Consider the following 25,054-nt stretch of genomic DNA (forward strand, 5'->3'; position numbering starts at 1 on the left):
TTCAATGGCAGAACTGTAGGTAAGCCCTGAGCACCGGCAGGTCTATCCCCCCCTCAAAAAAAAAAAAAAAGGAATTGCAACAGACTGCATTCAGACTTGTAAGTCTGGTAGCACAGTATTCAAATGAACTCTATTATAAAAGGAATTTCCTTTGAATTCAACTTGCATATTTTTTTATTTTTTGGGGGGGCTACATCCATCAGTACTCAGGGCTTCCTCCTGTATCTGTGCTATAGATCACTCTTGGTGGGGCTTGGGGGATCATATGTGGTGCCAGAGACTGAATCTGGGTTGGCCATGTGCAGAGAAAATTTCTCATGTGCTATGCTATGGTTCTGGACCCTCAAGTTAAATTGTTGGTTTTGGTTTTGGTTTTGGTTTTGGTTTTGGGGCCACAAACAATGATGCTCAGGAGTTACTCCTAGTACAGTAAATGGTAAGTAAACACATGAGACTCTTACAACCCTTAACGTACCTTCCAAGTATAACCACCAGGTGTCAGCCTCTCCTAGCTAAACCCTCCTACACTAAGGGTGACCAGGTTCTCTACCTTCCAGTGAAAAACACAAAGGACCTTCAAGTGACTATTTGCACCCCCCCACCCCACCCCCCACCCCCGGCATGATCAAAGATACTTGGGTCCTGAAATTCCTTAGTACGAATTTCAGATAAAAATGTGTCCGCCTCCGGAGCAAGCCCAATTAAAAGCGCTCTGCAGTCTCCCTAGGCACTACAACTTGAAAATAAATAAAATCAGGTCAAAGAGAAGCAGATAAAGGACATTCAAGTAAAAAAGGAGCAAAATCAAGCCAATTCAGGAAAAGGCCAGAGCGAATCAAGTCAGATGGAAAAAAGGAGAAAATTAGAGAGAAAGATAAAACTTCTTACTCAAGTCACCTCTCCAGGGCCTCACCCAGAGTTTTTCTTAAGCCCTCTAATTTAAGCCCCCAACAATTTAAAACCCCTACCTTCCATACGCCTGGCACAAATCAAATCCCCCTTTAATCCTTGTAATCCCACAGACTCTCTAGCTGGCTTTCCCCATTGTATATATATCAGAAAGGAGCTTTAGAGTACCTGAGTAAAGAACTCATCACTCTTTTTCAGCCCATGTAATTTCTACTTTGTATCTGAGCTTTATATTCATATTTTGTAGACTACCCCATTAGAAACTACATTCCCGTTTTCTAAAACTCCTTTCCTACCTTTATAATCACCTCTTTGACGTTCCAGTTAACCATGCTACATATTTTTTTCCCAAGTGCCTAGTACTTTCTTTATCATTGACATACATTTTCTCAGACTTCCAATACAGTATTTTTAGGAGAGTTCACAGGCTTCCTGTGGGTTACAGACTTTCTTAATTTTAGTCTTAATTTTTTCTTAATGTCTTATAACATGTGGCACACCCAAATAGGAACAGTCTTTGTTCAGACACCACCCTGAAGCAGAACTGTTGACACAGTCTGCTCTCTGGATAGAAACCTGACTGAAACTGTTACTTGGGCTCAACCACCAGGTAAGACCTAAAGATCTTTTCTCAGGCATTTCTAAAGAAATAAAGGCATTTTATTTCTAAAGGCATTTATAAAAACATTAATTGAAAAATGGAACCAATGCACTAAATAGAACAATACAATAAAAAGTAAAACATGCTGTAATTAATATTAAACTTAAGCTTGTTAACTACCATTTTTTCCATAGTCAGGTGTGGCAAAGGGAAGTGAACCAATTTCTAAGAAAACATAAAGATTCTGAGAACTATCTAGTTGCCTGAAAAATCTGAACATGGATTTCCTCCAAACTGTGATCAGTTCAATCAGTTCTAGATCACTCAAGAGAGGCCTGATCTTTCCACTTATCCAAGATTACTGTGACTTTTTCTATCTGTTATCAATAGAGAAATAGCCTTATAAATATAAATATATAAATATAAAAATATAAATAATAGGGAAATGGTACTGCCATGGCCACACTGCACTGGTTTTCAGAGGTAAAGGTTTGAATTGAGTCTTGGAAAAATGTCCTGTGATGCTCTTTGAGCATGAGAGGATGGGAAGTCTGTAAGAAGCTTCTAAGAAGCCATATCCCACTTACCTAGCTATCTCCCCTGGGAGGCTCTGATGAGCAGAATTCTCATCATTGCGGATTATAGTGGAGTCTCTGTCCTAGTCTCCCAAAAGAGAGCTACTATAGAGAATAAAACCCCTTAGCAATAGCTGAGATTTGACTTCTTAGAAGCAGAGTGTCTGATGAGGTATGGGGCAACCTATTATTTCAGTGTTGCTGTTTTCATTTTTATTGTAATATGTAGAACAGGGGTTGTAGAGGGACTGACAACTTGGGTTTATTTGTCTTTTTGCTATTTAATAAAATACCTAAATCTAAAAGTCATTCAATTTTTGGGTGGAGGGAGCACACCTGGCAATGCTCAGGGGTTACTCTTGGCTCCGCACTCAGGAATTACTCCTAACGGTACTCGGGGTCCATACGGGATGCTGGGGATCGAACCCAGGTTAACTGCGTGCAGGGCAAGTGCCTTACCTATGTAATATCTCTCCTGCTCCTAAAAACCACTCATTTTATCTTTACTGACCACCAGTCAGACCTTTAGTTTCCTTGCCTTGTGTGTGAGCTTCATTTGTCTTAAGACATTCCACAAAAGCGAATTGCATGAGGGTTGAGACTACATTAGATTTCCTGACAAGATCTGGGCTTCCTATCTAGTGTGGCTGTTGCTATTTTCATAAGTAAGTGAGAGGCCAAGAAGCACATTTTCCCCTATTGTACACTTCTGGAGATAGTTCTTCTGAGACAGAGAAATATTTCCAGCACGTTTCATAATTTGTGTGTTTTTGATTAGGGGCCACATCTGGTGGTGCTCAGAGGCTCAGTGTTTGGAGTTAGCTCCCAGATATGTTCAGGAGAACAAGAGCTATAGGGAACCTGGGTTTTCTATGTGCAAAGCATGTTCAAGATCATTTAGCTACCTATTTCATAATTTTTTGCTAGGGGGTGGGGAGGATACCCAGCGATACTTGGTGACTTTTCCTGGCTCTGTGCTAAGGAGTGACCCCTGGCAGGGCCTGGAGGTCCATATGTGGTGTCAAGGATTTGGAACAGGATTGGCAGCATACAAAGTATCTTACCTCCTATACTGTCTCTCTAATACATTAAAAAATATATAAAAAGGGCCAGAGCAGTAATACAGTGGGTAGGGTATTTGTCTTGCACACGAACAACCTGGGTTCGATCTGTGATATCCGATATGGTTCTCTGAGACCTGCCAGGAGTATTACTTGAGCACAAAGCCAGGAATAACCCTGAGCACAGCTAGGTGTGTGTGGCCCAAAATCTAAAAAAACGGAGATATAACTTAGATGAAATTGAATGCAGATATAAAGTTTGGTATGGGACGCATGCAAACTAAGTGCCTTCCTCATTGTACTATCTCTCTGGACCTATATCTCAGTTTTATTTGTTGAAGATCTCACCTGCTCCTTTGCATTAAATAACTACACTTTCCTCATGAAGGGTAGCCACTGTTCGAATTTTCATTTCTTATAATACATAACTACGTATGGCTCCTTTTGCTCAAATTTCTGTTTTTAAGATTTTTTAAAAAGAGTTATTATTATAGATTGTTATGTGAATTATAGATGCTCACCTAATTATCTTTGAAAATTAGAGGAGTCTGTAAGACTAGAGGCAAACAGAACTGTATGTGAAAAAGTGAAATCTGGTTAGTAAAGTTGTTTCCCATGAATATAAGATTAACACTTCTGAAACTGCCATACATGTCAACTGGGATTGAACAATAAGGGATACTGATAGGTACATATAGGAGACATGTTTTTCACGGTTGGGACTGAAAGGTTACAGATACTCAAGAGATAGACGCCAGAGTGACCAATGTTATGACTGGTTAGAACTGGAGACAATATGAACTCTTCATTATCTGACTATAGACATTTATAGATTCATATATGAATACTTATGAATACATGTGGATTAGTTTATACACATGTATCTATGTGCCCTGTCTGCTGAGAGACCCTAGATACAATGATAACACATTTAGCTGCAGGAATTGTTTATTTTAATTGTTTGTTCTCAGGACTTACTCCTGGATCTGTGCTCAGAAATCATTCCTGGCAGGACTCAGGAGACCACATGGGGTACCAGGGATTGGCCCTGTATCTGCTGCTTGAAATGCAAGTACTCTACCTGCTAGAATATCACTCTGGCCCCAGCAGATCTAGGCATCTAATACCATAGTCTCATAAAAGGAACAAGGGCTTCTGGAAACATAGCTAAATCTAAGAATGGACCAAGAAATATACAAGATGAATATGGACTATTTGTACTGCCAGTAAGTAAAGAAGTTCAAAAATGTAATGTTAAAAGGACAGAGAAGTCAATTGAAAGAATTCCCATTAGCCCAAATTGGAACAATTTAAGCCAAAGATATAAGTATTTTATACATGAGTCTATATTAATATAAATTATCTAACAGATGAATGAGAGAGAAGGGATAAATATTTCACACAGAAAAATTTTCAAGTTATCTAAATAATATATTTTACCTCATGGAAGTGGGATATGACCACCTACCTCTTAGTAGGGGCTCAGCACAGTGACATTCATTCGAAGAGCACAGTTATGAGGGCTGACCAATTGGTTCAGGAGGTAAGATGTTTGCCTTGCATGCCGCTGATGCCACTTCAATCCCCAGTACAGCATATAGTCCTCCAAGCACTGTCAGGGGTCACTCCTAAGCACAAAGCTAAGAGTAGTCCCTGAGTACTACCAGGTGTGGCTCAAATTCCCTCACCCTCAAAAAAGAGCACGGGATGGGGGGAGGACCCCGGAGCGATAGTACAGCAGGTAGGGCATTAGCCTTACACGTGGCTGACCCGGGTTCACTCCCTGGCATCCCATATGGTTCCTTTAGCAATATAAGGAGTAATTTCTGAGTACAGTGGCAGAAGTAACACCTGAGCATCACCATGTTTGACTCCAAAAGCAAAAAAAAAAAAGAGTACAGTGTGCAAATGGTCAAAAAAGAGTACCTAGGGCCAGAAGGATAGTACAGCAGACAGGGCATTTGCCTTGCAAGTAACAATCTGAGTTCAATCCCAGGCACCCCATATGACTGGAGTTGAACCTGAGTTGACCCACCAGGAGTTGACACCTGAGCACAGAACCAAGAGTCAGCCCTGAACACCACCAGGTGTGGCCCAGGAACAAAAGAAGAAAGAAAAAGAAAAAGAAAGTATCTAGTACAGTGGAAAGATTTAACAAAACATCAGACAGGTGATTAAAGTCAACATTAAGAGTGATGGACTTGGCTAAAGTCATAGCTTAATAAACTGAGTGTAGGAGTGACATCTGGGAACCATCTCATCCCTGAATAGAGATCTGGGAGCAGTCACCAAGCATCTCTTGGTATGGCCCCCAATCAAAACAAAACAAAAGAGTTGAGTTATGTTCATACCACATACCCTTGATATGGTAGAAGGACTTTCCTTCTTCCTCCTCAAAGTACATAACCCTAGTTTAATCATGAGGAAAATATCATATAAATCTCCATTAATAAGCACTCAGAACTGCCCTAGATATCAAAGAACAGAAATTTCAGGAAAAATTAAAGTAAAAGAGACTATAAAAAGGCTGACTGGACACATAAATGCAATGTATAACCTGGATAGGATCTTGGAACACTAAAGAACATTAAATAAAGGCATGGGAGACAGCCCAAAGAGCTGAAGAATATGTTTTGCATATGAGAGCCACAAGTCGACTCTCAGCACAATTATAAGCACCACAGAAAGCAATCCCTGAGCACCAAGCTAGGAGTCTCCAAGCACAACCCGGAGTGGCCACAAAACAAAAATATGAATGCTAACAGAAAAGTGGGTTAAGTGGTCAAGTATATGCTTTGCATGTGTGAGGTCTTCCCTGAGTTCCATGGCACCTCAGTCATCCCTCCCATAACTGCTAGGTGTGACTGCCACAAAAATAATAGTTTTAAGGAATAAAGGGGGGAAAGGTGAATGTCATGAAACACACATACACACAAAAAGGCTGTGGAACTTTACTAGGTGAGAAACTAAATGAAATAGCAACTAAATATAATGTGTGACAACTGAGTAGATCTTAGATAGTGTTTAAAATATCTCTAAGGGGTGTTATTTAAAAAATCAGGGGATGGAGAGATGGTACAGGGATCAAAGCACTTGCTTTGCTTTGCATATAGCTAACCCTGGTATGATCCCCAGCACTGCATACGATCCCCTGAACACCTCTAGGAGGAGTCCCTGAGCACTGCTAAACATGACCCTCAAAACAAAACAAAATGAAACAAAAGCAGAGACATGCAGGGCCAGAGCAATAGTATAGAGGGTTGGGCATTTGTCTTGCATGAGGCCAACTCGGGTTTGATATCTGGCATCCCAAATGGTTCCTCAAGCCCTGTCAGGAGTGATCCCTGAGTGCAGAGCCAAGAGTAAGTCCTAATCAGCGCTGAGTGTGCCATTCCCCCACTCCAAAAAAAAGCAGAGGCATGTGAATATGGATTGCAAAATATATAATTGTTAAAATGTCTTTTTTTAGGACAGAAGCACACCAGGAAATGCTCAGGTGTCTTTCCTGGCAGTACTCAGGGGACAAAGGACTGAATCTAGGGCTCTTGCATGTAAAGTATGTGGTCCTATCCTTTGAACCCTGGCCCCTTTGAGCCATTTTACTGGCTCCTGTTAAAATATCTTGAGCCAGGGGTCAGAGAGATAGTGCAGAGATTAAGGTGCTTGCCTTGCAGCCCACTGATTCTGGAGCCATATAAGGCTCCCTAAGCACAGAGCCAGGAATAGTCCCTGAGTGCTGCTAGGTGTGGCCCAACACCCCTCACACCCCTCCCTCACACCTCCCCCCACCATCCCCTGCCAAAAATGTATTGAGTGTGATGATTGATTGTGCTAATGGAAGAATGCCTTTACATTGGGAAATATATGCTGAAGTATTTAGGGATTATGTGCAATTTTCTCTCAAATGATTCAGGGAAAAATAATGTGTATTTAGACCTAGATATAGCAGCAAATGTGGGAACAAGATAACTACTAACAGTTGATAAACAGAACAGAGCTATTCATGATACTATTCATACCGCTTTTAAAAATGGGTGGGGAGTCAGAGATACTCAAGGAGCTAAAGTGCAGGCTTTGTAAGCAGGAGTCCTGGGTTTGACATCCAGCACTGAGTAGTCCTCTAGGCACCAAGCCAGGCATATCTTCAGAGCACCGCTGGATATAGCCCACTGCTCCCCACAAGTAATATTCCCTGATTTTGATCCCTGGCACCAAAAAAAAATATTGGGGTCAAGATAGCTCAAAGGAGGGATAGACATAGAAAGACTGCACTCATCTGGGGGATATAAAATAACAAAATATGAGATTAATACCCAAGAATAGCTGAGATCAATACCAGGAGGATTACTCCATAGCTTAGAGGCCAGCCGGGTATTCTAGGGGAAAGGACAGTTCAGATAGAGAAGGGAGCATCAAATGGAGGGTGTTTGGAGGATCCTCCCAGGAGGGGAGATGCAGGTTGAAAGTAGACTGGACTGAACATGTTTGCCACTCAATGCCTCTTTTGCTGACCACAACACCCAAAAGGAGAGAGAGAACAAAAGGGAATTCCCTGCCACAGTGGCAGGGGAGGATGGGGGGGATGGGGGAGGAGGGATATTATCCATGGTGGTGGAAAATGGGCACTGGTGGAGGGATGGGTATTTGATCATGGTATGACCGAAACCCAAGCACAAAAATTTGTAAATCTACAACTGTACCTCATGGTGTTTCACTAATAAAAAATAAATTAAAAAAAAAAAGAAAGAAAAGGAGTTTCGAGAATAGGCACTGGTGGAGGGATGGGTACTCGATCATTGTATAACTGAAACCCAAGCACAAAATTGTAAGTCTACAACTGTACCTCATGGTGTTTCACTAATAAAAATTAAAAAAAAAGATAGCTCAAAGGACTAGAATGCATGCTTCGCATGCAAGAGGCCTGGATTCCATCCCTAGCATTGCATCATCCCCCAAATATCACTGGGAATTGCTCCTTAGCACTGAGCTGAAAGTAGTCACTGTGCATTGCCAGGTGTGGCCTCCAACATTCTCCAAAATTCCCCCCCTTCACTTCCCATTGATATTGGAAGGACCAGGGATTGCACACATGCCAGGTGATGCTCACACATTTAACTGTGCTCACCAGGTGTCACAGAGCAGATTGGAGTGCTCACACATTTGGTAATGGTGCTCAACAGAGAGGTATGCTCCTTTAGTTGTGCTGATCACATACAACTAGCTGTAGTGCAGCTGTAAATTGCTTACAGTACCAAGGATCACAGACAAAGTTGCCAGGTTCAAACAGTGGGGCTGCCAGGATAGTGCTTGGAACATGCGGCAGCACCAGGATCAAACTTGCAATCTGATGCTTGCAAGGCAAGAGTTCTGAGTTGCTGAGCTATATCTCCTGGGGTCCTATCCTGGCATCTTAGTATTTGAAATGTTTTCAAAATAAAATGGGGTGACGAGCACTGCCAGGAGTAATTTCTGTGTGCAAAGCCAGGAGTAACCCCTGTGCATTGCCGGGTGTGACCCAAAAAGAAAAAAAATGGGGTGAGAAGAACCCTGTTGCAATGAATATTCTTGAACATATTTCCTTGAGCACATAAAACCATTGCATAATTAAAAGAATTTCTGAATATGGGGCCTCAATGGGTAGTATAGAGGGTAGGGAACTTGTCTTTTTTTAAAATTGAATCACTAAGATACACAGTTACAAAGTTGTTCATGATCGTGTCTCAGTCATATAATGCTCCTACACCCATCACATCACCAGTGTATTTCCCACCACCAATATCCCCAGTTTCCCTTCTGCCACCCCACCCCAGCCTGCCTCTATGGCAGATACTTCTCTTTCTCTCTCTCTCCTCTCTCTCTCTCTCTGATTTTTTGGGCATTTGTTTTATATGAGGCCAACCCAGGTTCCATCCCCAACATCCCATACAGTCCCCCGAACACCATCAGGACTGATTCCTGAGTGTAAAGCCAGGAGTAAGTCCTGAGCACCGCCAGATGTGACCCCCTCAAAACAAAACAAAGAAAAAAGAATTTTTGAATTAAAGAATAAAAGCAAAATACTAATGAGAGAATACTAGCTCTTTACTACATATTGTTCAATTACTTTCAAAGTGGTTGTATTTCCATCACTTTTTATACAACACTATCAGTTGTAGTCTTTTTTTGGTTTTTGGTCATGCCCAACAGTGCTCAGAGCTTACTCCTATAGCTCTGTTCTCAGGGCTTACTCCTATAGCTCTGTGCTCAGGGATCACACCTGGCAGTACTTTGAGGACCATATATGGTACTCAGGATGGAACCCAGTGCAATCGCATACAACACAAGTAAATGCCCTACTCACGGTAATACCATTCTGGCCTCTGTCAGTTGTAGTTCCTACTAAGCCAAAAGGTTTGAGATATTATCTCATTTTGGCTTTTTCTCAAGGTTTTGTTTTGGAGGCCACACCTATTCATACCCAGGAGCTTCTCCTGGTTCTGTTCTCAAAGGTCACTCCTGACTGTGCTTGGGAAACCCTATGTGATACTAGGAATCAAACTGGGATCTTCCGCATACAAGGTAAATATCTTAATTCCTGTACTATCTCTTTGGCCTACTTGTTTCTTTTTTCTATTTTTCCATTGTGTTGTTTGTCACTGATCTTCTTATTTTATAAAGCTCTTTATTTGGATACTGATCATGTAACTCTTTCTTGAAGTAGGGTAATGTGGGCCAGTGGTGCTTACAAGTGGTCCCTGGCAGTACTTGAGGAACCAGATGGCATGACAAGTATTATTCCTACCAGGAATGCAAGGGAAGTGCCTTAATCCCTGTACTATATCTCCAACCCTAATCATGTATCTCTTACATGTTGTCTCTTCATTTTACTTATGGAGTTTATTCTTGTTCAGAAGTTTTAATGATTAATATAGTTAAATTTGCTCATTTTCCTTTAGAGTTTGTACACATGTATATCATACATATGTTTGTTTGGGGGCTATAACTGGCAGTGCTTGGGGTTTACTCTTGGCTCTTATTCAGGGATCACTGCTGGTGGTGCTTGGGGGATCATAAAGGATGCTAGGGGTTGAACCTGTTTGGTACCTTACCCACTATACCATCTCTCCACCCCCAAGTTTGTATGGTCTATTATCTTCAGCATAGGGTTTATATTTTCTGGGATATGCAAGATTTTCTAGTGGGGCCAGAGATGTGGCTCAGCTATAGAGCACTTTCCTTGCTTGTGTGACACTCTGTCTTCAGTTCCTGAATACTGCCAAAATAAATTTAAAATATTTTCTAAAGTGTTTAAGAATAAGGGCTGGAGTTCAGTACAGCAAGTAGGGCGTTTGCCTTGCACGAGGCCGACCTAAGTTCGATCCCTGGGTTCCCATATGGTTACCCGAGCACTGCCAAAAGTACTTCCTAAATGCAGAGCAAGAAGTAACCCCTGAGCACAGCTGGATGTGGCACCCAAATAAAAAATTAAATAGATTTAATTCGGATACCTTTGTTTTTTGTTTTGTTTTTTGAGTCACACCCGGCAATGCACAGGGGTTACTCCTGGTTTTGTACTCAGGAATTACTCCTGGCGGTACTCGGGGGACCACATGGGATTCTGGGAATCGAATCCCGGTCGGCTATGTGCAAGGCAAATGCCTTACCCACTGTACTATCTCTCTAGCTCCCAAATATGCCTAGAATGAGCCAATGTCTAGGTTTTCAATGTCCATATTTAATTCTTCCTAAGCTGAAATATTTCAGAATGTCTTGTGATGCCCTCATACAGTGTCTCCTTTGCCATCTTTCCTTTCACAAGTACCTAAATCCCTTTTGTTCATTTAAACTTAGTTTTGTTCATTGCTCCAAGCACAAAACCTCTAGTGTGCCAAACCAGGGGCCAATCAAAACATTGGTACATAAATTATATATGGTTTAGTTGTGAAGATGCTTGCCTTGCATGCAGCTAACACTGATTTGATCTTTTATGATATATTATCCCCCTGAGCACTATCAGTATTGACTCCTGAGCAAAAGGCCAGGAGTAAGCCCTGAGCACAGCTGGGTGCACCCCTCAAAAAGAAGTGTACATACAGGGGTTCCAGGAATATGGTTTAGTGGTAGAGTGTCATACATGAGTTTGTGAGTTTCATCACTGTCACCCCCATGTATATGAGTGAGGTTTTGCTGAGTAGGACCCCAGGTCAGCACCAAGTAAGCAAGTCCTGCAACCAAGAGTCTATAACTTTTTGTTACTGCCACCAACATAAAAATACAGGGGGAAGGAAATGCATTTAATAAAACATTTTTTCTGTCTTTGCAGCCATATGAGGTGAGTTCAGGGGCTATTCTTGGTATGGTATTTAGAAGTCACTCCCTGAAGTGATGGACGGACCACATGGTTCCAAAAATTGAACCTGAACCTGGTGTGCAAAACATGTGCTCCAGACCTTTGAACTATCTAGTGGGAAAATTTAATAAAAAAAACTGTTTATTTTGGGTTCTCATTTATCAAAATCTTGAGCAAAGCCAAATCCTTGAAGATGCCCCCGTTTGTTCAAAACAAAACTGGTTCCAGCCAGACCTATATATTCAAAACTGTATAATAGAGACTGAATTATTCTGAACTGAGTTATCCCAAACTTAGTAAAGAGTCAGCCACAAAACATCCTCCACGAAGCATCATAAGCACACCATTTTCTTTTTCTTTTTTGCTTTTGGGTCACACCCGGCGATGTACAGGGGTCCCTCCTGGCTCTGCACTCAGGAATTACCCCTGGTGGTGCTCAGGGGACCATATGGGATGCTGGGAATCGAACTCGGGTCAGTCACATACAAGGCAAATGTCCTACCAACTGTGCTATCACTCCTGCCCCCAGCAAACCATTTTCTTAACATGTGATAACTGATGAACAAAGACCATCAGCCACTGTGCTAGGAATCAAATCCTGGTTGGTAACCTGCAAGGAAACCACTCTACATGCTGTGCTATCACTCTGGCCCCTTCGACACTATTTTAAAGTAAAAATATTTTTGTCTAGGATATATGAGACTAGCAAAAAGAAACAACCTGTGTAAAGGGAAAGTATTACACAATCCCACGTTGGGAAATGGGTGACTTCCCTCCAGATGGAATGCACCCATAAAGAAATTGCTCACTTAGAGAAGTGTGGGTGGCTCCAAGGTGTGTGCAAAGCAACATTTTTGTTCTGTTTGGGGGTGACACCTGACAGTGCTCAGGGATTACTCCTGGGTGGTGTACAATATGTGGGGTCAGGGTCAAAACAGCAGCAGCCACATGAAGGCAGGTGCCTTAACTCTTGTACTCTCTCTGGCCCAGCCACCATTTAAAAATTTAAGGCACAATTTTAAAGGCACTAACAAAACCATTTTAAACGTGTTAGAAAGGACCAGAGTGATAGTATAGCTGGTAGGGAGTTTACCTTGCATGTGGCAGACCGGATTCACTTTGACAACCCATATGGTTCCCCGAGCCTACCCTGAGTGATACCTGAGTGCAGAGCCAGGAGAAAGCCTTGAGCACCATCCCATGTAGCTCTAAACCAAACAATAACACCCAAAGGTTGCTAAGAAAACCATAAACAAAACTTTAAGTGGTATGAGAGACTTCAGAGTAAGAAGAAGAAAGATAACCCACCCCCAGTTAAAGGAGTCAGAAGAGGGACAGTTAGGGGCTGGAGTGATAGTGCAATGGGTAGGGTGTTTGCCTTGCACGCAGTGGACCCGGGTTTGATTCCCAGCATCCCATATGGTTCCCTGAGCACTTCCAGGAGTAATTCCTGAGTGCAAAGTCAGGAGTGACCCTTGTGAATTGCTGGGTGTGACCCAAAAAGAAAAAAAAAAGAACAGGGACAGTCTTTTCACATACACAGAGGGAACAATGGAAAGCAGAAAAACTGAGAATGAGTAGGGTCACAGAAAATAATTGTTTTGATAGAAGATAGAGTGTCAAAGAGCAGGGGGAAAACAAAATTAAAGAGTTTTCACTATACTCTAGAGGCAGTAATAAAAAGCGTAGGGACCGGGGGAATACAAACAAAGGCTTGTGTACAGCCTTCGCCTGCAGGAGGGAGGTTGGGTTTCTCTGTACCACATAGTCCCGAGTATAATTTAGAGTGACCCCCAAGCACTAGGCAGGTAGTAGTCCATTTAACAAAAGTATTTTTGTGAGGGTTTGATTTGACAGGAAACCAGCCTAGGGACAGAGGCCAGTTGGAAAACTGAGTAATGGTCTCATGGTCTCACACACACACACACACACACACACACACACACAGTTATCATTAAGATCTAGGTTTGAATCACTACTATAGTTTCCACACATGCTAGCAAGTATAACTCTGGGCAAACTACCTACCCTCTATAAACCTCAATGTTTCTTCTTCTGGAAACCTGGGATAAGTGATGTATTTTATAAACTAAGAATTGCACAGTCTGTAGCACTGTCCTCCAGTTGTTCATCAATTTTCTCCAGTAGGCACCAGTAACGTCTACATTGTGAGACTTGCTGTTACTGTTTTTGGCATATCGAATACGCAATGGGGAGGAGGCGGGATACTCTCGGTAGCTTGCCGGGCTCTCTGAGAGGGACAGAGAAATTGAACCCGGGTGCAAGGCAAACGCCCTACCACAGTACTATCACTCCAGCCAAACTAAGAATTAAATGAGGTAAATATTTGTTTGCAGTTTGGCCATACATCACGTGTGAGATACCCATATCTGTCATAATGGGACAGGAGTAAGGAATAACACCAAATGCCTAAGAAACAAAAGTCCTAGTTCTTGCATGTCCCCACTTTGGGGGGGTGTTACACCTGGCGAGTGCTCAGATATTATTCTTGGCTCTGTGCTCAGAGGTGACTCCTGATAGGGCTCGGGGGACCATGTGGGATCTAACTGTGGGATCAGACCATGTGGGATTGACCTTGTGCAATCAAACTGGGACTTCTGCATACAAGTCCTTTCGGGCCCCAGCAGGCTCCCTTTTCATGAAAGGCAACCTCATTTGAGGCTGCAAGTAATATCTAGAAACTTTTACTTTATGAAATATTCGTTCTCACTTCTGGCGGTGCTGGGGGACCATGTGCACCACTGCCACCGAGGTCAGCCATTGAGCTGTCTTCTGGGCCTCCAAGATTTGACTTTCACCTCATCTCATCTCATCTCACTACATTCGCCTATAGGGAAACGAAATTCATCCGTAATCTGTCGCTCTGACACTCCTGCAACCCAGCTGGAAAAAAATACCCGGGCATGAACAGCGTTTTGTGTACTCATACTTCCTTTGTTCGCGTCCTTCTGCTTCCCGTCTCTCATCTACATTTATCGGCCTCACGGAAAGCCAACCTGCCTGCTTGCCTGCCTGCCTGCCTGCCTTGCTTCCTTCCGTCCCACAGGTCCTATTCTTCAAGTCCCTCGATCGGAAGATCCATCTGAACTACATGCACTACTGTGGCGGTTACTCTCTCGAGGCCTCTGTTTGCCCCGTAAGGGGAACTGAATAAGAGCGCTTAGCTTAACTAGGTCTGTCAACACCGCCACGTGACTTCTAGTCGGAACTCAACGTTGCCGCTGCCTTCTCTAGCTTTTCATCCTTCTACCTCTTTCATCCTTCTCCTCAAGACCTCTGGACTGCCAGTAAACGTCCTGGGAAAAGGCACCTCAGCGCCGAAACAGGAAACGCCCGCGCTGGGGGCGGGGACTGTGAGGTGCCCTTTACGCATGCGCACCCGCTCCAACGCTTTCTGGCTTCCAGGACCGGGGGGAGGGGGGGTGGGGTGGGGGTGGGGGGGCTCCCGTCGGCCTACCTGTCCCCCTTCCAGCCCCGGGACCTTGGCGGTGTCCCAGGCGGGCTCGGTGCCAATCGAAGGACAACCGGCCTGCGGGGTAAGGTGGAAAATGGCGGAGGGGGAAGAAGGAGGGGCTCCGCTGGGCGGGAGGCCGGCCTCGGGTGGGAACAGTGGGAAGGAGATTCCTGCGGGTGGCCAGTGACGCGGCCTGGGCAGCGAGGCCGGCCGACCGCGCCTGAAGTCTCAGAGAGGCCCTGACGTGGACACGGCTCGCGTCCCACGGCTCGCGTCCCCCAGCTCGGGGGCTCTCCCGGGCCGGCCGGAGGGTGCGTGTGCGGGAGGTGAAGGCACTTCCGTTTCCTTCTAGGCGGAGGCCCCGACGGCCCAGCGCGCTCGGCGTTTCCAGTCCGGGGCTCGGGCCACCCACCCGCCTGGACCCTCCCCTCGGGACCTCGCCGGGCGCCGCGGGCGATCGAGGCCGGTTCTCCTGGCGCGGTGGGTACAGCCCGTTCGGGTTCTCTCTGCCTCCCTCGGGCCGCGCTGCGGGAAGGGCGGGAAGGCCGCTCCTGCGGGCTGGGGTGGGGTTGGGGGTGGGTCCTCCGGGGCGCCGCGGGAGGTGTTGGGGGGGAGGCGTGCTGGGTGGGTGGGTGGCCTCAGGCGGGCCTGGCTACCTCCCCAGATCTCGTGATGACTAAGGTAAATAGAGTCAAAGAACTTTTTTTCAAAGGAAAAGTGATCAAAGGGACCGCCTTTCCCCTCCTTCACTCCCCCTCCCCACATCTGATTCCTGTGGCATTTATGGTGCGGGGTGGAGTCTGTCGGGGGAGGGCGTGTGAAACCGAAAGGAGCCAAAGAGCTTCTAGAACAGGAAATTGGCTGCTAATTCTTTCCAACCTTTTCTGCTTTATTCACCTCCTCAGCGTGTTCTGACTGAAGCAAAATTCAGTCTAACTTTCAGTTTCATTCTTTTAACACTTTTAATTGCTTCCTTTGGTGGACAGGGCCTGGTGCTTGCCGAAACTTGAGAGCAAAATGTCAATGGAAGCTTTATCACAATCTATCAATAATCAAGGTCATTGTGTCTTACTTGTTTTAAGTCTGGAGGTTAATATAATACTTTTTTTTGTTTAAATGACCATTTTAAGAGGATATTGTTACAGACGGCCATTTTAGAATGGTAGCATTTTAGAGTTGGAAGGAATCATAGTCCCACCCTGTCCGTTTACAAAAGCAGGAACTAAGGCTCGGGAAATTTCATAGCTTCCCTAAAGCTATTTGTCTACTTAAATTAGAACTCAGGTCACCCCCCCTCCCCAATCCCACATGCATGTGGAGTCCGGGACAATGGACACTGCCTAGTCCTCTGAGAACTCTGAGGAAGGACCTAGAGTGGAGTAGTACCTTCATACCTCCTGGTATAGCCCTAAGGCCCCATAGGAGAGAGCTAGGCTGTCTTGCTGCCCCACTCTTTCTCTACAAATAACCTCTGCATAGCTTCCAAGCTAGAAATTAAATGTGTTCGACTCACTACACATTTCTGACATATGCAACAGTGTACAACTGCATTTAAAAGTTTGGGGGGAAGGTTGGGCTACACCCAGCTCTCTTTAGGGCTTACTCCTGTGTACTCAGGGACCATGCTTGTTGGGCTCGAGGGATAATATTGGGTGCTAGGAATCAAACCTGGGACAACCGCATGCAAGGCAAGCACCTTACCCACTGTACTATTTTTAGGGTCTCGCATTTTAATTTTCTTTAGATATATAAAATGTTGTATTTATGGCTGGAGAGTTAGTATAAGGATTAAGTCATTTGCCTTGCATGTGGCCAAAAATATCCTAGACAAGTTCAATCCTAGACACCATATATGGCTCCACAAGCACAACCACCAGTGAGTCCTGAGAACCCCCAGGTGTGGCCCAGAATACCCCCAAAAGGAGAGAGAACCCACAAAAGTGCTAGCAAGTTGACAGTACATATTTCAGGTTGAGTGAGATCCAGGCTAATCTCCAAGATAGAGAATGCTCTTAAATACTTTTCAACAGTTAAACGTGCTTATGAAATCAGTGCCTGATGTATTCCCTATTATTGAAGACATGGCAAGTGTTTAGATTCTAAAATTTTATACATACACACGTGTATGTATAAAATTTTATACATACAAATTTTATACATACACGTGTATGTATAAAATTTATATATGCTTGTATATTCTCAGTCGGTAACAGACTGGGGAGAACAGATGCCATTGGGCTACACTAGCACGCGACAGGGACAAATGGAGACGTTACTGGCGCCCGCTCGAGCAAATCGACGACTAACGGGAAGTTAAGTGATTAAGTATATTCTCAGGTAACTTCTTTTGGGAGATGGGAGCAACACCGAAGGTGGGGGATATCCTGAGCTCCTTCTTTGAGGGGGAGCACACCGAAGGTGGAGGATACTTTGAGTTCCAGCTATGCTCTTAGGATATATTCCCTGCCCTTTTATGACTTCTTGGTACTAATATGGGATAGTAGTATGAGACCCCACTCCACAAGTAGTTTACTGTTGGGGAATTTCCTGTCCCAGGCAAGTATTAATTGGGGGAAGGTGTTAGCAGCCTCATCCAGCAGTGTTTCAGAGGCTGTACCTGCCGGTTCTTCAATCCAGTGGGTGGTTCACAGCCACATGCTAGCCAAGCACCTTAACCTTCATACTGTCTCTCCAGTCCCAGCAGGTGTTAATTTTTAAATAAAAGACTCAAAGTTCAGGACCCCAGAGAGGTCTGGAGCTGGAGCACATGCTTTGCATTCTGGAGACCCAAGTTTGATCCTGGCACTGCGTGATCCCCTAGTACCCCTGAGAGCAAACAGTCCCCCAACCCCCAGTCATCAAGCTGGGAATAGTCCTTGAACACTACAGGGTGTGGTTAAAACAGAATTAAAATGTTCAAAGTTCAATAAACATATCTGAATTTGTGTATTTGTGATTTGTTGTAAATCCATTGTGGTTCATTTCGGCCCCTCTGGCAAAGTAAGCTTGATTACTTAATAAATCTTCATGTTTCTTCTTTTTTCTGTATTGCTTATAATGTAAGAAGTAAAAATATGTTGCCTGTAATTTATTTTAGAAAATTTACTAAGTTTTTTATTTTTTTGTGTAATGTAGAACATTTGCTAAGTTTTTTTATTTTTTGTGTAATGTACATGGAAAGAAAAATAATTTCCCTCTACCCTCTTAAATTTTTTTGGCAGTGCTGGTGATTGAAACGAGGATCATACATTGTGGGGCAAATGCTGTACTTACTGCCTTTGAGTGACTTTCCTAGGCCCCTGCCATTATTGGGTTTTTTTGGGGGGGAGAAAGGGAGTGTTTGGGCCACACCAGGTGGCTGTATGCTCAAGAGCCATTCTAGGCAGTGCTAGGGGACTGTATACAGTACTAGAGATTGAACCAGGATAGTTGCATGCAAAGCAAGGGCCTTACCTCCTGTATTTAATCACACCAGTCCCCCCCCCCCCCCCCCCGCCCCCTTCCCCTTCGTAGAAGTATCGTTGTGGAGTTTCTCTTTTTGCTGCTCTGGGGAAGATGTACTAGGGCTCAAACTCAGATCTCCTGCATGATAAGCATACTTTCAGGACCTTTTGAGCTATCTCCCTGTCTCTCATTCTTAGTTCTTAGTAGATACACCCTGTAATAACACAGATTAACAGGAAAAATAACAACTGAAACTTTAAAAACATGTATACCTCCTGTTTACATGCGAGAGTCCCAGGAAAAGTAACTCTGAATTAGTGCAGACTATCCCTTTAAAGTCTGTATCCTTAATTCCATTTACAGTTAAAGACAGAAGAATGTTGTGGGTTAAAGCCTGGAATTTCAGAAAGAGGAAGACAATTTACAAGAAGATAAAAATAGTAAATGTTTGGTGGGCCACACAGAGACAAGGAGAAGCAGAATTTTTTTGTTGTTGTTCTTTGCTTTGGGACCACATCTTAAGGTGTAGCAGCGGGACTACTACCAAATGAGTCCTTAGGAGTCCCTTCGGGTGCTGCTGGGTATTTTGTTTATTTTGTGTTGGGGACCACACACAAGCCGTGTTCAGGACTTACTCCTGGGCATGCTTGGCTGACTATATGAGGTGCTGGGGATTAAACCTGAGTCACCCATATGCAAAGCCAGTACCCTACTCACTGTACTGTTGCTCTGGCCCTGGTGCTAGGGATTTTAACCCAGGGCTCCTTTGTGCAAAGGTCTCTCCCTGACTTCACAAGAATTGTGTGAGTGTGGTGCCAGAGATTGAACACAGGAACTCACACATGTGACACAAGTGCTGTACTACTGAGCTACATCTCTGGACACGGGACATAAGATCATGCCATCACTCCTGGGACCCGTGGGTAAAGCATGCTCTGCCCTTTGAAACATCTTCCTGGTTCCCACAGAGAAATCTTATATTTGGGGGATGGCCATACCCAGTAGTGTTGGGATGGGGAGCTATTTCCAGCTCAGTGCTTGGTGGTCGCTCTTGCAAGTGTTTTGGTCACCTTAAGTTGCTATGATCAGACCTGAGCCTTAGGAAGGCAAAGCATGCCCTCAGCCCTAGAGCTATCTCTTCAGCCACTCAGGAATTTTTAGGACTTTCTAGTTATCTCTCTGGCCTCCAAAGTCACATTACTTTAAGTGACAAATTTATTCCCTCTTCAGCAGTATTCAGGCTGTCACTGTTGACACAGAAAAAAATCTTAGGAGCGCATGTGCTGCCTAAGCCCATGTGCTCCTGCTGAGCGCATGTAGCACCTGAGTATATGTGTTGCCCGCATCTCCCCTCTTGCAATTGTACTTTTTTTTTTTGCGATTGTACTTTCAACCTATCATATCTAATGCTTAAATGTGCACCGGGGCTCCCTCTCCACTCTTGAGGACGTTACATTCTCTCTTGAATGTGTTTTCTCTTCCTCTCTCCCTCACTTCCTCTTCTTCCCCCTCTCACTCCCCCCGCCCCGGAACTTACAAATAAAATCTGTTATATTTCAAAAAAGAAAGGAACAAGTTTGAGGGGGCCAGAGAGATTTACAGCAGGTAGGGTGTTGCCTTGCATGTAGCCACCCTTAGCACCCTATGGTCCCCTGAGCACTGCCAGATGTGGCCCAAAAACAAAAAAGTAAACAAGACTCCTAAATAGATAGCTGGGGAGATATCAAAGGACTGGAGTGCATACTTTGCATACCAGAGGCCTAGTTCAGTAATCCTTGGTTTCTGAGCACCACTGAATATGCTTGCCTTAACAAATCAAAAGGGTCATAAAAATTTAAGTTGAGAAGTTGGAAATACAGCTCAGTGGTAGAGTATGTGACTCTTATTGTGAGAACCTAGGTTTGATGCCCCAGCACTACAAAATTAAAACCGGAAAGGTGATTAGTAATTCAGTTCTTTACTTTTTAGGAATAGGTTAAACTCAAAGAAGAGGATTTTAAGAGGGAACCTGGGACATTGGTGGAGGGAAGATCACATTGGTGATGGGATTGGGGGTGGAGCACCTTATGCCTAAACTGTATCTTGAGCAACTTGATAAATCATGGTGTCCTAAATTAAAAATAGCTAAATAGCTATTTTTAAAAGACTTGAAAGAAAAGAATAGTCCAAGATTATAGAACTGATATTCGCAGACCTCGAACTAGAATAAAGGTCCTAGTCCAGTGACCTTTGTACTACACCTGTACTTTTATTGTGTTCTAGTGCTTTCAATGACTGACTAGGCTGACAGAGTAACATTGACTAAAGTTTAGTCTGCTCATTTCAATAGATAAAATGATCATAATTCTATCAGTTATTGTGTATAGTGTTTGAAATGTTTTCATGTAAGTTCTTATATTTGGTTGTAAACATTAGCGTGCTTAATAAATTCTTTGTTTATTTTATAAATGCTTAGAGACCGCAAGTGTGAAATAATGGTATTCCACTTTCTCAATGGTCTTAATAAGTCCAGTAGCTAGCGCCAAAAGGAAATAACCCAACTTTTACAAAATAAATGTTTAGTGAACACCTGCTATATGCCAAGCATTATAACTGTGTGACAGAATTCCAAGTATTAACTATCACAAAATATATGTCCTTGTTCTTTTGAGATTTGGAGATACTATGAGCTATCCAATTCCTAAACTTTTATCTCTGTGGTCTTATCTGGTAATAGTATTATAAAATCTAATCTTTGACACTGTAAAAAGGTCATAGCTTTGAAGAGACAGAAAATACTGTAGCACTGTCCTTCTGTTGTTCATCAATTTGCTCAAGCAGGTCCAGTAACGTCTCCGTTGTGAGACATGTTGTTACTATGTTTGGCATATCAAATACATCACGGGGAGCCTGCCAGGCTTTGCCGTGCGGTCGAGATACTCTCTGTAGCTTGCTGGGCTCTCCGAGAGGGGCGAAAGAATCAAACTCAGGTCAGCCAAGTTGGCTAGCACAGAAAATACTAGTAATGAAATCATTGATATTGAACAGAAGTTGACTTTTGTGCCTTAGAGGTCATAGGATAGCAGGCAAGTGACTAAGCCTATTGGGTGCCTTTATATTTTAAATATATATTCCATTTAATTAAAATACTTAAGGGCCAGAGAGACAGTACAGTGCATAAGATGCTCTTGCCTTGGCAAATCTCTGACCTGGATTAGATCCTCAGCAACCCATATGGTCCCCCAAGCGAGCCAGGAGTAAGCCTGGAACACAGCCAGGTGTGGTGTGGCTCAAAAAATTAAAAAGAGTATTTTGATTATCTGTATTACAAAAGCCTTTTCTGCAGAGCACCTTGCCATGGGGTACCACAATGAATTCCTTATGCCTAGGCACAAAACCTCATCCCATTCATTCCCCTTTTAATGTAAGGTTTGTTAGAACAAGGGTGCTCTTTGTGGAGTACCCTGGTGTTCTCTCTCTATTCTCTTTTTTTCTTTCTCTTTCTCATGCTTTCTCCCTCCTCTGTCTCACTTATTCTCTCCCTCTCCCAACCGGTTAAAATATTTTTAAATGATAAAGTACATTACTTATTTTAATTTTTGTCAGCTAGTATGATAAAAATAAAGAGAATGAATTGGGATTATAGGAGCTCAGGCTTAGGTTTTGGCCTTACGTGTAGCAAATAGGATTAGAAATGTTTTTCAAAGAGCTTTTGAGCTATCTCTGCAGCCCCTCCTTTCTGTTATTTAAAAAATTCAAAGCAGACAGAAAACAAATCTGCCAAATATTTGTGTATATTCAGCAGAGTGGCTTTCAAATAGAATAAAATATTTTTACTCAGAGGTAAACAAGGATGTTGGCTTTATTAGAACTTATTTCCGGGGCTGAAGAGATAGTACAGCAGGTTGGCACTTCCACACAACTGACCTGGGCTTGATCCCCGGCACCCCACATGGTTCTCCTGATTCCTGATGGGAGTGATTCCTGAGCTCAGAGCCAGTAGTAGCAAACCCTTAGCACAGCTGGTATCACCCAAAAACTGAAGGACAAAAAAAAAAAAACTTGTTTCAGGGCTGGGGAGACAGCTCAAAGGGCTAGTGTGCATGCTTTGCATACTAGAAGATTAAATTCAGTTCCTGATATTGAATAGTTCTCTGAGCACTACAGCAAGTGCCCACAAGCACTATGCCCTGAGCATTACCAAGTGTTCTCCCATCCTCCAAAAACTTTTGTCAACACTTGCTTGAAGTCTCAATATGATGATAGAGGAAAATACTTAATTCTGGGAAATATGACACTTACCAGCTCATCTTTATTTTTTAAATGGTCTCTTTTCTTGGTTTTTGGGCCATGCCTAGCAGTGCTCATGGTATGCATGCTGGGGATGGAATGCGTGCAAGGTAAGTACTGTACTTGCTATACTCTCTCTGGCCCCTCATTTTTTATTTCATTTTTTATTTATTTTGCTTTTGGGGGCACACTGGGTGATGCTCAAGGATTATTCTTGGCTCTACACTCAGAAATCACTCCTGGCGGGCTCAGAGGACTTACGGGATGTGAGAGTTTAAACCCATGTAGGCCCATGCAAAGCAAGTGCCCTACCTACTGTACTATCTCTCTGGTTTTCATCTTTATTTTTTCTATGGATTTTGCGGCCACACCCGCTGATGTTTAGGGCTTAATTCTGCCTATGTACTCAAGAATCATTCCTGGTGGTATTTGGGGACCATATGTCGTGGTAATAATGTACTGGGAGTCAGCTATATGTAAGAGATAGTACTCCTGTACTATCTCTTTCGCCCACCAACTAACCCCTTAGCAGGGTATAGAAGTGAAGGTGCTTGTCTTGCATGTGGCCAACCCTGCCTCAATGCCTGGCACTGCATAGGGTCCCCCAGGCACCACCAGGGGTGTTCGATCCCTAAGCACAAAACCAGGAGTAACTATTGACCACTGTTGGGTGTGGCCCATTTCCCCCCCCCCCTTTAAAAAACAAAACAAAACAAAACCCTCAGCTTATCATTTGCGGAGACATCTGATTTGAGGGGAGTAACTACAACTGGCAGTACTCGGTCTCTACTGCCCACTTAGTGCTTGGGGGATTTTCCTAGTGGTGCTCAGGATACCATGTAATATGTGGGATCAAACCCATTAATCAGTTTTGTGACTTTGTCAAATCATTTAACTTCCTTATGCCTTAGTTTACTTATCTTTAAAATGAAATAGTGGGGGCCGGAGCAATAGCACAGCGGGTAGGGCATTTGCCGTGCACGTGGCCAACCTGGGTTTGATCTCCGGCATCCCATATGGTCCCCCAAGCATCGCCAGGAGTATTTCCTGAGTGCAAAGCCAGGAGTAACCCCTGAGCATTGCTGGGTGTGACCCAAAAAGCAAAAAAAAAAATAGTGATTTTTGTTCTCCAGTTCCTCACAGGCATAGATGAGCAAGTTTTGACTGTATAGGATTACTACAAAATACAGTGATACACTTTTCATTTTGCTTGATTCTGAGCTCCCCTTTATTGGGACGAAGGGTGGGTTTCTGCAACATATCCAGCATTGAGTGCTTTTCATTACTCTGGAGTCACTCCAGTGGTGCTTGGGGGACCATGTGCTGTGGTTCAAACCCAGAACTCCTGTATACAAAGCTTGTGCTCATCCTGATGACCTATTTCTCTGGTGCTGAGCTGCCCTTCTGTAAAAATATTTCAGTGAAATTTCTGGTGTCCAGGTGACAATACCTTTCTTCTAATCAGACCTATGATTGACTATTTTTACCAGGGAATATTTTTTAAGTCAAAGCTCTAGTGATAGATACCACTCAGAAATTTTGTTTTAAATTTTGGGTAATAGCCGGTAGTTCTCAGGGCTTACTCTTGGCTCTGCGCTCAGAAATCAATTCTGGCAAGGCTCAGGAGACCATATGGGATGCTGAGGATGGAATCAGCCACATGCAAGGCAAGCACCATACCCGCTGTGCTCCAGCCCCAGAAACGGTTTTTTGCTTGTTTGTTTTTGGGCTATACCAGGCAGTGCTTGAGGGGTACTCCCAACTTTGTGCTGGGGGTGGGAGGGTAGCTCTTGATGATGCTGAGGGAATCATTCTGCAGTGGGAATCCTACCTGGCTTTAGCTCTTTGAGTTATCGCTTTGACCCTCAAAAACAGTTTTCAGCAAAGTTTTTCTTTTTAAATGTTGAGCTCAGTGATAGCTTGCAGTCAGGCCAGAGAGATAGTACAGCAGGTAAGGTGTTGCCTTGCGTGTGGCCAATTCAGATTCACTCCTGAGCATCACCAGTTGTGACCCAAAACCAAAAAATGGAAAGGGTAGGCAAGAAGCACATCCTTCCCTCTCCTATTTCACTATATATAATCTATATATATATAGTAAATGATGAAAAGCCATAAACTTCCAGTGTCAGACTCTACTGTTTTGTGCTTGTTTGGTTTTGGATCACATGCAAATATGTTCAGGGAACCATGCAGTGCCAGGGATTGAACCCCTCTTCTATATGCAGAACATACAGGTTCACCAATTGCTTGCTTTAGTAATTCGTAATCACCTCAAGTTGTATCCAGTTTGTCTAAATGGTACAATTTCATTTTTATTTTTATAACTATAGAGTAGTATTCCATTGAGTGTACTATTCTATGACTTCTTTATTCATCTCTCAGTGACATTTA

General features: G+C 43.4%; 1 protein-coding gene across 2 annotated transcripts in view; it reads left to right on the forward strand.

Annotated features, from left to right (window-relative positions):
- The first annotated feature begins 15,334 nt into the window (after positions 1 to 15,334).
- The window catches only part of XIAP (X-linked inhibitor of apoptosis), a 51,628-nt gene continuing 41,908 nt past the window's right edge, over positions 15,335 to 25,054 (forward strand). Inside the window, exon 1 of one of the 2 annotated variants that reach the window (XM_056125716.1) lies at positions 15,335 to 15,430. The gene's annotated coding sequence lies outside the window, so the exon portion shown is untranslated. The remainder of the gene's footprint in view (positions 15,431 to 25,054) is intronic. The other variant, XM_056125717.1, reaches the window with a different exon arrangement.

This window comes from Sorex fumeus, unplaced genomic scaffold (genome assembly GCF_029834395.1).
Source record: "Sorex fumeus unplaced genomic scaffold, SorFum_2.1 ptg000058l, whole genome shotgun sequence".
In the NCBI taxonomy this organism is placed as follows: Eukaryota; Metazoa; Chordata; class Mammalia; order Eulipotyphla; family Soricidae; genus Sorex; species Sorex fumeus.